The sequence below is a fragment of the Salvia splendens genome, chromosome 19 (genome assembly GCF_004379255.2).
Source record: "Salvia splendens isolate huo1 chromosome 19, SspV2, whole genome shotgun sequence".
NCBI lineage: Eukaryota > Viridiplantae > Streptophyta > Magnoliopsida > Lamiales > Lamiaceae > Salvia > Salvia splendens.
The window spans coordinates 2,062,403-2,073,982 of NC_056050.1; the positions used below are offsets into that span (position 1 = coordinate 2,062,403).

Here is an 11,580-nt window from a genome sequence, read left to right on the forward strand (position 1 = left end):
AAAGAATCCATTTAAATTTGGGAGAAAAAAAAACAGAGTTGATTTGAGATGAAAATTGGGGTGGAAATAGAGAGGATTTGAGAGGAATAGATGTGTGTTTGTGAGTGAAATGAGTATGAAATAGGAGTATTTATAGAGTTTAGGGATTAAAAAAAATAAAATTAAAACGGAAAAAAAACCGGTAACATTACCGTTGCAATTTTTTTTAAAAATGAATTATTGCGTCACTGTGACGAAACCCACTCGCGGGCCAGCGAGTGGGCGTCACACATGGCCTGGGAGCTCGCCACGTCGCCTCGGCGCGTGGCGAGACGTCGCGTGCCGCGTCTCGCGGTCGCGATCCACGGGACGAGCTGGGAACGGGATGGGGACGGAACGGCCGGCAGCAACGCGTTTCTCCGCAATTTCGTTCCTGAGGAACGAACCGCGGGCCGGCCACGCCACCAGTTGCGGATACCCTCATCAGCATAATAGACAAAAATGACTTTCGGTGAACATGTGCTCAAAAGAATCTATTTTTATACGTATATATAAATTAATAGTTGTACGAGAACCGTTAAAACTTAGATAAGTATACTAATTACAACCACAATAATTTATCACGTTTCAATTTAATAGTATAAACTTTCAGAAAGCGACTAATCATATATTATTGTCATTTTTTGTTTCTGTTTTTGTGATGAAGATTTATTTGAGTATATAATCATAAATTTTACAATGATATAATAAAATACTTTTAGTCTAGTTGGGAGAGATAATACGTAATACGACTTTGGCATAAAAATATTTATCAATAAATGTTGGGTCATTATTTCTCCATATTTTTAATAAGTGTAAATATCTCTACTAGTACAATTTTAGCTGTGTATGTTTGTCGCCGTCAAATAAAGAGAAATATCTATGTATTAATATTAGAGGGAACATCATTTTTGGTCTACAAACTTTGCTAGAGTATCATTTTAGGTCCGTAAACTTTGAGTTAGTATCATTTGATGTACTTTTTACTATTTACAAGTTTTTTTGGACGAAAATACCCTCAATACCTTAAAGTGTATATATTTTTAATAAATTTATCATATACTCATATTTTTTTATAAATATCTTTACAATATATTTTTGACAAATTTTCTAAATATAATTTGACCTTAAATATTATCACTTAATTTTGTGACATGCAAGTAAAATTGCTTCTTCAATTTTTTATATTAATTTTTTTTAAATTGAATAAAAAACTTTTCTTTAATAATAAAAAATTAAATAAAGATCTTTTTATAAATATCTTTACAATATATTTTTGACAAATCTTCTAAATATAATTTGACCTTCAATATTATCATTTAATTTTGTGACATTCAAGAAAAGATCTTTATTCAATTTTTTATTATTAAAGAAAAGTTCATTATTCAATTTTTAAAAAATTAATATAAAAAATTGAAGAAGCAATTTTTTAAGTGGTAATATTTAAGGTTAAATTATATTTAGAAAATGTGTCAAAAATATATTGTAAAGATATTTATAAAAAAATATGAATATATGATAAATTTATTAAAAATATATAAACTTTAAGGTATTGAGGGTATTTTCGTCCAAAAAAACTTAGAAATAGTAAAAGGTATCTCAAATGATACTAACTCAAAGTTCACGGACCTAAAATGATATTTTCAAAGTTCACGGACCTAAAATAATACTTTGGCAAAGCTCGTGGACCAAAAATGATATTCTCTCTTAATATTATGCACTTACCACCAATTACCAGTAAAAGAAACAAAAAGTCAATGTCAAGGTATTTAACTATTTTAATTGTTTTTAGTTTACTTATTACCCTTCACGTTTATTAAGGAAGATGTAGTAATTGATATTTTTCCAATATAAAAATTATCATCTCCAAAATTAAATTAACATAGTTACTTGTTTTTACATACGAGTGAACTACAAAAACAATCCCTGGACTATGCGTTTATCTCGCCCTTAGTCCCTGGACTTTTAAAATATCCTCAGACAACCTTGGACTAAGCGTTTATCTCGAAAATTGTCATTTTTCACTGTTTTGGGTCGAAAATACCCTTTCAGCATTTGGGCAATTTGGTCTTTTTACACTTTTAACATTTCAAATCTGATATTATTTTAGTGATGTACTAAATCTGATATTATTTCAAAATTATTATTCTTCTTCCTTTTTACTATCCTTCACTTTGTTTCTTTATTTTAATATTAGATTTAATTTTATAAAATTAAATTTTAAATTTTGATTTTTAAATATCAATAAATTTTTATTAATTATTAAAATAACTATTAAATAATAAATTAATAGTTTTAATCAATATTTGATAGTGTTTAATATTTAATCAATAAAGTATGACTATGCCTTAGTTTTAATCAATATTTAATAGTTTTAATCATAAATAGATCATATATCACGATTTATTCTGAAATAAATATGCATCTAATGTAAGACTAATATAATTTTCGTTTATTAATTTGAAAACAATCAAAATTAACTAGAATTAATTTGAAAATAATCAAATTAATAAACTAAAATTATATTAGTTTTACATTAGATGCGTATTTATTTCAGAATAAATCGTGTTATATGATCTATTTATGATTAAAACTATTAAATATTGATTAAAACTAAGGCGTCGTCATACTTTATTGATTAAATATTAGACACTATCAAATATTGATTAAAACTATTAATTTATTATTTAGTAGTAATTTTAATAATTAATAAAAATTTATTGATATTTAAAAATCAAAATTTAAAATTTAATTTTATAAAATTAAATCTAATATTGAAATAAAGAAACAAAGTGAATGATGGCAAAATGGAAGAAGAATGATAATTTTGAAATAATATCAGATTTAGTACATCACTGAAATAATATCATATTTAAAATGTTAAAAGTGTAAAAAGACCAAATTGCCAAAATGCTCAAAAGGGTATTTTCGACCCAAAACAGTGAAAAATGATCATTTTCGAGATAAACGCTTAGTCCAGGGTTGTCTGGGGATATTTTGAAAGTCCAGAGACTAAGAGCGAGATAAACGCATAGTCCATGGATTGTTTTTGTAATTCACTCTACATATTTAATGACAAGAAACCAGATAAGAAAAAAAATAACACAAAAGGAAAACAACACAAAAATAAAAAGATAATATAATAGAAAAATACTTAATCATTATTACTACATTCTTATATTACTACGCCTACAACTAGTACATTCTTACATTACTACTACATTCTAGTTTCAATAAAAAAAATGCATAAACTATTTTACTTTTTTTCATATATTGAGATAAAGGATTTCACTGTTACTTTCATATATAATAGTGTATATATATCTAAAAATAAAATCTATTGCCAAAAAATAAAACTTTTAGTACTCCATTTTATGTCTGAGTGCTATTTTACTCCTGTTATTCTTGTGCTTTTAAATTACTGTGGATTACTTTTTATTGATTGATTTAAATATGGATGCGATATTAATCTATTTAAGAGAATAATTGATACCTTAATGCAATAGAATCAATATTTAAGGCTATAATATATTGAGGGTTTTTTTTAATTCTTAAATGCTTTTGGGAGTTGTGTGATAGTATTAATTCGACAGACATGTCGATTGTACTGTGTAATTCACGGTCTAGGTGATTCAATATAAGGTCTAGACTAGAGTAGTGAGCATATAATAAAGTAACTAAGTATATAATATTATTATATTTATTAAGTAGTCAATGAAATTGAAGTCCTATGATATTTTATTTCTCTATGTCATTTTTATCTGCTTTATATGTAGTGTTATTAAATGAAAACTCATTTATTGATAAATTGGTGGTTGTTACATTTCTTAAAATTAGTTTATTAGTCCATGTGGAAACTATACACAGTTGTATACTCTGATTCCACGATCCATTTAAAAATTGAATCTATTTTCATTTTGGTCGATTTTTTAAAAATAGAAACTTTTTCAACCTTTATTTTGGAAGTTGAACCATAATTCACTATTACTTCACTACTTTTTCTTCATTTCTCTCACTTTACCAAATTTTCTCTTCATCTCTCTTACTTTACCAATTCTTCTATCTTACTCTACTAATTATTTATTAAAACTCATGTCGTTTCAATTTCTCTTACTTTACTTGCTCATCATCTCTCTTACTTTACTTGCTCATCATCTCTCTTACTTTATTTTCTTTCTTATTTTGCTCGCCCAACTTTAATATTTAATATATCAATTTCTTAAATTTCGTATAAAAAAATGTCATGACTATCTTGGGCGGGGGAATATGACTATATGAGATTATGGCTAAAGGCCGCGAAATGCCCATTCCATGCTAAAATTAGCACTTTCGCTTTCCGCCGGAATTCACGGCTAAATTGTAAGGATTTTATTATCACTAAAAAATTGATCTTTTTGATCACTTTAGTTGCTTCTATTAAATCTATTGGGTCTAATAGAAAGGACAGCTAGACATAATTGAATACTAATGAGTTATATTTCTCTTTCATTAATCTTTTTGAATGAATATCCCCCACATGTCTCTTCGAAAATTAAGAATTGTATACTAGAATTTTGATTTGTTTATTTGGGAAGCTATTTTGGAGATGTACTTTGGAATATGTTTGACATGATTAACTTGATTAGCTAAAATTGATTGGATTACTAAATAATTCTTGAACATTGCATTACGAAAATGATTTATTAGATGTCTTATAGCATTAGCAGCAGTGGTACGGATGTCCCGCCGGATATCTCCGTGGACATCCCAAAAACACCTCCTGCCACGTCATACGGACATCCCACTACACAGTGGCGGACATCACCAAGGACATCCCGACGGACTTCTCACAATAATAAAAATTCACAAATTCACAAATTAAACAATTTCCGGAATTAAACAATTTACGGAATTAAAATTTCGACACAAATAGGGAAAAAAATTCCATTAAATAAAAAAAAGAAAAGTACATTTCACCAAATTAAAAAAATTACATTTCAATAATTAAAAACTACATCAACGACGACCCCTCCGCTGCCATACTTCTTCAATAATATCGTTCTGGAGTCGAACATGAGCTTGTTTTTGGCGCATGTCGGCAAATGCACGGACTCGATCGAATTCGTCGTGGGGTATCCCCATGTGCGTACATTGCTAGTGGCCACGCCGTGGCTTAAACCCGCAGCATCAGCATCATCATTGGTCCAATCAGTCATTGCTGGACCTTCATCTTCGACAATCATGTTGTGCATGATAATACATGCGTACATGATTTCGGCAATGCTATCAACATACCACAACCGTGTTGGATCCTTTACTGCCGCCCATCGAACCTGGAGCACACCAAATGCCCGCTCTACATCCTTGCGCGCTGCCTCCTAACGACTCGCAAAATAGACCTTCTTTTCTTCTGTGGGGCATCTGATCGTCTTCACAAAGACGGACCACATAAGGTATATCTCATCCGCCAAATAATAGCTCATATTGTGCTGGTTAAAAGAAATTTAGAGAGAGAAACTTGTTAAAACAAGTGGTGTGAATGAAATGAAGTTCAACGAGCCGTATACATAGACTTTTAAACCAAAAAAAATTAAAAATTAAAAAATTGGGACGTCCGCACAGACGTCCGTCGTGTCTCCGCAATGGCGGACGTCCGCACGGACGTCGCTACAGACATCCGCGGAACTTCGGTGTCCGCAGTGGACATCCGTATCCGTCGCGACCTTGCACAATGGCGAACGTCCCGCGCGGACGTCCGCCGGGACGGGCGCCATTGCTGATGCTCTTAGAGCACATTGACTACATTATTTGGACTTCCTTCGTCCTAATAAATAAGAAACATTTAGTTTCTGGCACGCAATTTGTAAATTTACTTGTAAGACTGTCTGTTCTTGAACCGGCGGCCGACAACAACCCTTTATATATACGTGTAGGACTACAAATCCCTTATTTCATTCTTGTTTTTTTTTTGTTTGTTTTCAATGAAATCCCACGTTCGGAAAAAAAGATATATGGTGCTTCACCTCAATTGTGGGTGCTGTACGTTTTATTGCCTCTTAAGTGGAATCATCATGAATAGTAGTAGCATGTGATTTGCTTTCATTACTTCAAGTACTAGTAAAGTTTACTAGATTCTGAAAAATATAAAAATGAAAAAAAGAACAGAAAAAAGTGGCTTCCCCAATTACTACAATGTACTTTGCAGTATCACTCTTTCAAGCAACTCCAATTATTCCAATATAAGATACATGTACACATACTACATACTATATCACAAAAAGCCTAGATTTAATTAGCATCTTGATGCTACTTTTTTGGATTGTTGTACCACCTTAACCTCATCATAACAAAGCTAATATGCACTTAGCTTTATCACCCATATGTTGAATGCTTTAAACTTTTCCTTTTGACTACATATATCAGAATTCATCATTGTTCATACTCACAAGTCCCACTCCCACCACTTTTTCAATCCTAAACGGATTCACAGAGTCGGGTTTCCAGTTTACCCACAACGGAGGAGGACCCATAACTCTCGAAGGAGCCACCAACTGCCCGAATCACATCTCAATACCCCGCCCCGTCACGTGTATATTTAAAACAATATCACCGGTACTTTTTCCGAGTCATGTCAAGAAGGTCCCCCTTAGGTCATCCGCAACGCTGCCTCTTATTCGTCTATTAACCGTCTCATCTCTTCACTATTCATGGACCCACTGTACTTTTCACTCCATCTCTTAACTAAGATATCGCACCTGCATCCCTCCATCTCTTAACCATCTCATCCCTTAACTATTCATTCAATTTCATTTTTTATTTTTATTTCCAACAAATTCAATTAATAAAAACACACTTCATTAAATAAAATAAAATTACAACTTAAAATTCTAAAAAAATAAAAAACCACATTAATAAAATCCTAAAAAAATAAAAAATACATAATTTAAAATCTTCTGCTCACTCTCTCTAAATTAAAATTCTCAAAACTCAAAATCTCAAAACTCAAAGAAGCAGAAGAAGATATCATCAGTTGCGACGTCTTATTCCGTGGGATCAAAGCTTGAGGCAACAAAAATTCACAGCGATAGACTTGGGGAGGTGAAGGATTTTATTTCAAATTTGGGAGAGAGCTCCGACGAACTTTTAGTCTGTGGATTCCAACGATACTTGAAAATTCAGGGTATTTGATTTTTTTATTCGCCGCATTTGCTCAAATGGATCCATGAATTGATTAAATTTGAGAAAAGAATAATGTTTTGAGATGAAGAATGTAGAGTGTTTGAGTGAGAATATAGAGTTTTTTTTTATGGTGGATTAATTTGTGGAAATGATTTGATATTTATAGAAGTGATTGAGGGCTTAAAAAATTTTAAAATTTGCAAAAAACAGCTATAAACTGCTAGTATATTTTTTGAGATTTTTTTTAATTTTCGAAATTTTCCTGATTTTTTAAAAAAATATATTTTTTTGGATAAAAACGACCCCCACTAGCGGGCCGGCGAGTGGGCGTCACGGACGAACCGGGGCTCGCCACGTGGCGCTGGCGCGTGGCGAACTGTCTCACCAACTCTTCCTCCGGGACGAGACGCCCGACAAGACGAGACCGAGACGGAGGGCTGCATCGCCGTCTCTTATCCGTCTCGTCTCTTCGAGACGAGACCGAGACGGATAAGAGACGCGTTGCGGATGCTCTTATTCCCTAATGATGAGAGAGAAGACTGGATGCAGATTTCATTGTTCATTTCTCACACTACACACTCAGGTTGGTTTCAAATATAATAAACCAACCGACAAGGATGTAGTAGTTGTGGACCTTCACCATGGATCAATGGCTTTAAATGGTAATTATTTCAGGCTTAATAAAAGACTAGTACTTGTCACATGCCTCAACCCTCTATCTCTACTTACTGCCCACTCCATCAACGCAGCTACTGGTGTCCTTAAATTCACCCTATGTATCACACAACATATGTGAAATATTTTCTTGAATATTGCTATAATTGGGTTTCACATCTTATATAAAAAAAATCGAATCTTGAAAATCTATGCAGCACCACAATCTTGAATATTAACTTGAGTAAATCAAGCATAAGAGAAACATGAAAACATGTGTACCATGATTTTTTAGTCCACGGGCTTCAAATTTAATTTTTTTAATTAAATTGTAAATTGGTTTGGCTGTGCCATTTTCTGCTGTCTGGGTGGTAGCTAAAGAACACAAAAGACTAATACATATTGAAATGCATAAGGGAAAAATGTCTAAAACTCGAGCTCAAGCTTACATACAGGCACCAACTCTGTCTCGAGGAATCAAGCGCAGTTCCGAGCCATGTTTGAGAAAGACATTTCCTAAGAAATCAATACGCAAAAAAAGAGTTAGGTGCAAACCATGCATTGACTCAGCCCACATATGTATTATAATTCAAAATTTCAGAACTGAACTAAAATGCCACAAAAGCACATGATGAGTAAATTCCTAGGATGCTTGTTGGGCTACTCTTGAATCTTGATTCAGGGATGTTTACGTATATAATATAATAAACGGTGTACATCGAAGGTAGCAGTGACTGGGATTTGAATTTGTTTGGCTATATTACATATACAATCATAAACAACAACCAAATTACATAGCCTAAGTGTCAAAATTCAGGTCTGTTATGTCTGAACCAAGATTTGGTAGCCTGTAGTAATTTTGTCGAAGTATGAAATCTTTGTGAAGCAATTTGAGCTTGGAAGAATACAGAGAAATAGGTATAGTAGACATGTACTGTAATACCACGTTATATTTGAATTTATTCCAAATAATAAGATGATAAATTCAAAGATACACGGGGTATTACTATCACATCAAAAAAATTATCTGTGTTACAAGTACAGAGTTGCTACTACTAGTTAGTGTACTACGCAAAATCCGTATTTTAGCCAGTATTAATATCCGAATGAAGCTGCACTTGATTGCAGAAACCTATTCTATCATTTCTATTTCAGGTTCAAAGAAGGTAAACAATGTTGGTAGGTCCAGGTATAGATCGTAGAAATACTAAAACGACAAAGGCGAAAGCAATAGATGCAAATGTCAAGAAATAACAAGGCCAGGGCATAGATCTATAAGTGTGGAAACAGAGGCCAAGTAACAAAACTAGCTGATCAAGATTCAAGACACATATCCATAAAGTTGATAAACCGCAGCATAGAATCATAAGCTGATGCAGAATCTACTCAACTAGATCAAGATAATGTTATTATTCTCTAGGTAGCCATCTAGAACACAAATCTCCAACCAGTCGTAGAAAAATGAAACAGTTCACACATACAAATTGAGATTATGTAACATAATAAGCTGAATAGTGAAATCAAAGAAGTACCTGCACTCTGTTGAGGATTGATTCCCACTCCATCTGATCAAATAACAGCATTAGACATGCAGAAGAAGCAGCTTTTAGCATTCGAACACACGTAATATGGACTCAAAATCCCAATAAGTGAATTAGACTTCTGCATAGCCATCTTTTTAAACGGTGATCTTTACTACGACACTGCCAAAATATGCAATGACATATTGATAAATCAAACTCATAAATTGCAGAAAAATGCATAATCTATCTATATTATCATACCCGAAGTCAATTCACACTATTTTCGTTTTCAGATGTAAAAATGCACTTCCAAAATTACATTATCTACTTTTCATTAATCCTAGATCCAAAAAGGAGAGGAATCAAACAAAAAAAAATCAATTTTTAAGCTTATGTAGAAGTACTGCAACCACGAGAAACTCAATTCGCCCAAAGTGAAAGCATAAAATTAGGAAAAATTAACAATTAGAAAAAAAATAAACGCATACCGTTAGTTATGATGGCACTGGTTTGGGGAGGGACTTTGAATTCCTCCGCGGCGAATTTCAGAACTGTCGTAAAGGGGGCTGCTTCCGGTACGCTAAATCTATAAAAAAAAACAAATCAATTTTTATCGAAATAATAAGATATCAAAACTTGAATAGATCATGATTAATCCAAAGAGAATAAGCAGAGAAACCTTGGACTTGGAATGGGAGTTTCGGATCAGATGTCAACGTAACTTTGAACGACACCTTTCCGCCACCTCCACCTCCACCTCCGCCGCCGCTCGCCATCTCTTTCTTATTTAAATTTAGTTTTTCTTTTTATTCAGTAATTTTAGCAGAATTATATTGTTTGAAGAGTATTTGGAATATAATCCAGCTAATAGGAAACAACCACGTGTTAAATGAATTTTATAGACAAATTATCTAAAAGTTTTCAAGTTTGGTCAAATTCTGTTCCGTCGTCGGTCCATCTCACTCGCGAAACTTGAAAATCGAGTGGAGAAATTAGTAATGTTAAACATTATTCGCAATTACTACCTCCGTCCCCCAAAATTCGTCCCAATTTGACCGGACACGGGTTTAAAAAAGTTAGTGGATTGTGGGACCTACTTTTATATATTAGTTTTATAATAAAATGTGAGTAGAAATGAGTTGGTGGAATATGAGACCCACTATCAAAAATGATAAAAGTGAAATGCGACAAATTTTGGGGGACGGACGAAAATGGAAAACTGGGACAAATTTTTAGGGAATGAGGTAGTATCATACAAGGTCCGATTTGGGGGAAATCGAAGCTGATGTGCCAAACGGAAAAACATACGTGAACAAAACAGTCAATAACTTAATCGACTCCGTCTATGGAGTATTTCAACAATTTTTATTTTATTCTATCAATATGTAAACTTTCTCTAGTTCTTTAATACCATATATGTCGGAGTTGTTTATTAAAATACGAGATTTAAGTGAAGTTATGTTTAGTGAGTAAAACAGAAGAAAAAAAAGGATAGAAAATAAAATAGAATAGAATAAAAAAGATAGAGTAAAATAAGAGCGGAGATTATATACTCCAAAGAAAATACTAGTCCACAATACCATTTTGGACCAAACAATTGAACTGAATTCAATTCTCTAGCATTATAATTCTCAGGCATAAGATAGTATGTTGAAGGTTGTATTATACCAGCAGCTTCTGCTTGTCTTGACAGGAGTCTGAATGATGTTGAATTTGGGAAGCTAGGTGATGGATCCGCGAATTTCTGATGTTAGTAAATGCTGGTAGAGAATGAAAATTACGACACAAAGAATTTACGTGGTTCGATTTACTGAGGTAAATCTACGTCCACGGGAAGAAGGGAGGGCAAGATTGTATTGCTTGATCTGGGATTACAGCTTACAACACAGACTTGCTATATGGTATTTTATCTCTAGAGAGCTTAACCCTTTTCTATCTGATCTAAGTTCTATTTATACATTGAACTAAGGTCGTGGTTTGCAGCCCCACTAACAAGATCGTGGGTGAGCAATAACTGCTCAATAACTGCTTCGTACCACTAAATAGATCGTGGGTATAGCGGAGGTCGTGGAGGCCTTTCATGAGTCCACTAACTCCTAGTTCGGTCGAATGCTGAGACCGAACTGCTGGACTTTACCGATCAGCTCTTGCCGATCTGAGAGGAGAGCTTGACTGGTCGGCTTTTACCGAGCTGTAGGCTGAGTCCGAACTCTTTGGTCGTGCCGAA

The 11,580-nt window shown here is 33.2% G+C and overlaps 1 long non-coding RNA gene across 1 annotated transcript; it reads right to left on the minus strand.

Moving 5' to 3' along the window:
- Positions 1-8,117: 8,117 nt before the first annotated feature.
- Positions 8,118-10,157, minus strand: LOC121778581. The gene is made up of 4 exons (XR_006045697.1): positions 10,033-10,157; positions 9,842-9,939; positions 9,363-9,533; positions 8,118-8,346 (listed from the first exon to the last, which is right to left on the minus strand). It is a non-coding gene; the product is annotated as an uncharacterized LOC121778581 (long non-coding RNA).
- Positions 10,158-11,580: the final 1,423 nt, after the last annotated feature.